This window comes from Cupressus sempervirens, chromosome 7 (genome assembly GCF_028749045.1).
Source record: "Cupressus sempervirens isolate cs-2001-9-10 chromosome 7, ASM2874904v1, whole genome shotgun sequence".
Taxonomy (NCBI): domain Eukaryota; kingdom Viridiplantae; phylum Streptophyta; class Pinopsida; order Cupressales; family Cupressaceae; genus Cupressus; species Cupressus sempervirens.
The window spans coordinates 756,892,684-756,896,588 of NC_143124.1; positions in this window are offsets into that span (position 1 = coordinate 756,892,684).

Below are 3,905 nucleotides of genomic sequence, written 5' to 3' on the forward strand. Positions count from 1 at the left end.
ATAGATGGAGCTATCAGTACTACCAACCAAGGATAATGTGTTCCTTTAGGAGCTAAAGTTAATTATTTTAAGATCATTGTAGATAATTCATGATTAATCTCAAAAACTTAAAATATATAATAAAAATGATAAAAACTCTCAATATTATTGTTAATATCATCATCCAAATTAATCATAGTTTTTATCTCATGTGAGAATGAAATTAAGAAGAAGAATCATTATCTGTATACATATTCAATCCATAGAAAGATGGATAAAGATAAAGCTCCTCTTCATGATTGGGTGAATGTTGGGAAACTAGAAAGAAATTAATATTTGACCGCATAAGAGAAGAACCACTTTTGGATGCAAGTTCACAACATCCAACATAATATTTTTAGTGATTATCTCTCATGCTATGATTTCATTTATTAAAATTTTAAACTTGTATAAGTAAAGTTGGCAATCACCCAACATTGGTTCATTTTCTTCATTTTCTTTAGGACTACAAAGAAGATGGAGAAAACCACACTAAGTTTGTAGATATTTTATCGTCTTAAAATGGAAACACTTCATTTTGATACCTTTCGACTCTCCCTATTATGGTTTTCATCTCTCTCTCTCTCTCTCTCTCTCTCTCTCTCTCTCTCTCTCTCTCTCTCTCTCTCTCTCTCTCTCTCTCTCTCTCTCTCTCTCTCTCTAATCTATAGGATATATCTCATTTATATTTATTTCCCATTAGGTACTATTTTATCACCCTTTTGGTCAAATCTTCCCATCTTTCAATATTTATTGAATCTTTCTGCACTTTCCCTATGACCTTAGGTTTTCTTTTCCTTGGGACACCCTTAGCTATAGGTTGACCTATACTAGTATAAGGTGACCTATACACATAGGGATTAGGATCTAGGGGCCTAGAGTCTCTTAGGTTTTTAAATTATTTTGTTCTAATCTCAGGTCATCCTGTAGACACCTAAAATTGTCCAAATACCCATTTCATGACCAATTAAATAAATATTTATTATTTATGTAATTATCCCTACCTTTGATTAAATAAATTTACATTTATTTAATTATATTTTCCTTTCCTTGATTTAAATGAACTAATATTTATTTAAATTCTAACCCATTCACTTTAATTAAGTACTTCGTTTACTTAATTAATCCTTTCCTAATCCCACTTGGAATTAAATATTAAATTTAATCCTATTTGAGCACATGGCTCCTAACTTTAACCCTCACCTAACCTCACTTTCCTAACCTAACCCATCCTTCTAACCTAGGTCAATCCACTTATCCACTAATTAATTCTAGTTTCTCATCTAATCACATCATTAATCATTTGCACAATCCTAATCAAAGGATTAGCAAACCCTAGTCATATGTGACATGTGACTCTTACACACTTACACATTTGTCCCCCTTCACATGTGAACCAAAGGTGTCTCACACATGTGTGAGAAACCTTGTTCCTCCAACCCTCTTACACCTGTCATTGACCCATCACTTTCAAAAGTGTCTCACACATCTGTGAGGAAACATGATCTTCCACACCTCTTACACATATCATTGACCTATAACATCAAAGGTTTCTCACACATGTGTGAGCATCTTCCCCCCTTTGAATGGTCAAAAACTCTAATCCACATGGAGTCTACTTGGCCTCCACCTCATGGACACTTCATTGATCCTAAGAGATCCTAGCCCTTCATCTTGCATTGAATCTCAACCATCTATTACATCTCATTTCCTATAAAAGGAGAGCTCTCTCCTCATTTCAACATCTACTATCTACCTCATTGTTATGCTGTAGGAATTGTGAGAAACCATATCCCATGAGCAAGGAAATCATCTACACTTGATGGTTTCATGAGGTTTGCATAGTGATATTTTGAATAGTTTTTATGCTCTTTTTTGTTTCATGTTGCTTTCTTACATGTTTATCTTCCATATTTTGAGGTTTGCATAATCATGTAGGAATAGATGTTAGTTTCTTAGTGTTTATTCCTCTTATTACATTTTTATGCAATACATTTTGGCATGCTCGTTGGGACCCACTTCATGGGTTCGAACTAATGATCTAATGTGTTTTTGAGTATTTTGTGAGCTTGTAGGTTGAGGAAGCGTTTAGGGATCAAGTTTCATGAGGAGCATCTAATCGAGCCATAAAGCCCACCATCGAGTTTGGAGCACATAAGGGAAGTTTTTTGACATATAACACTTTATATTTATTGTTTCCTTATTTCTAAGTTGTAGGAGTGTATATACATTACGTATACTTCGTTAATTGGGAGAATAGAAAAGAAAAGAAAAATATACCCCTTCTTTGTTGCCAAATAAGTAGGTTGAGAAAATTTTTAAAATGGGGGGTTTGTTTTATTTTATTAATACTTTGCTTTTATATATATATATATATATTTTTTTTTTTTTTTTTTAAGTGGGGGTTTTGTTTCATTTTGTTTATACATTTTTTTATTTAAAAAAAATCATTTGTATTTAAATATTAATAGGGAGAAAATTTTAAAAAATAAATTAAAAAATAAAAACAAAATAATAATAATAATAATAAAAGTCTTTTTTTTTTGTTTTTGTTTTTGCAGGGTAAAGGCGCCTGCGAGCACCGCCCCCGCGGCTGCTACCCGATGCCACCACTCACCTCTCCACCCTCTGCAACTCCCTTCCTCTTGTGTCTCTGGTCGCTTCCAACACCTCCTCTGCTTGTCGAAGACTTCCTGTGGCTGCTATTTGTCTGCCTATGCCCTCACTCCCATTGCAAATGCAGTTGCAGCTCCTCTCGCACCGCTATGTCCCCTCCGCTCCCCCCATTCCTGCAACCTCCTCTCCGCCATGCAGCCACAAGCCGCATCCACATTTTCTGCTCATGGAATCGCTATATTCGCAGCCTATGACATCCCACGACCACAGCATCAAAATCTGACGTGCCACCTACCTCCCGCGAGCATCATCCCCATGGTTGCAGCCCGTTGTAACCCCTGCGCCCTACCGATGTAACCTACCCTAATCCCCTGTGCTCACCACCTCCCCCTGCACTAGTAGTCGTGGCTCCCCCACGTAGCACCTTTCTAACAACCCTAACACACCACTCCTCTCCATAGTTGTGGTCTGAAGTCTGCGACGACACCCAATAGAAACCCCTCGTCCGTTCACCCACTGCTCGCAACAAATCTACAGCTACCCCGCTGCAATTCTCACCTGCGACCGAGCTACCTCCCCTACCTGGTGCCTCCGCTCTCTCGCACTATTTCCCTCAACTCCACCTTGCCACAACTCCTCTACGACGGAGATCTCAATGCCACTCCATGACCCTCCTTATTTTTTTTACCCCGCCATCTGTGACCGACAGCTGAAACCCCTGGCACAGTCCCTACAACTGTTATTTCACACCATGGCCTCTGATCCCCCAAGCCCTGTTCCTCTTCCCTGCACCAAACCCCTGGGACCACTCTGCTTCCTCCACCACTCACACAAAACCCTCCTCCGCTTGTGAAGGACAAAACCCCAACCACTCCCCTGCAACACCCTCCACCCACTCGAAACCCTTCCCTCCACACATTTCTTTTTTTTGAATGTTTTAATACTTTTTTTATTTTCACACCACAAAACATTGCATTTCTCTTTTTATTTCTTAAAAATAAAAATTATCTTTTTAATGAACCATTTAGGTTTTCATTTTATTTTTTCAAAAATGTTCAAAAACAATTTTAAAAAAATCTTGAGGTGCTTCTAACCGTCAAATTTTTTCTCGCAGGTCGTTGATGTCAGCACTGCATCAGCATTCCATGCCCTTCTAAGCTATAAGGAGTAACCTTCCATTTTTTGCTCATAACTTGAGCATACGGACTCCGTTTTCAAAAAATGAAATATAGTCGAAAAGCTGATTCTAAGCCTATCATCATGGTGCTAAT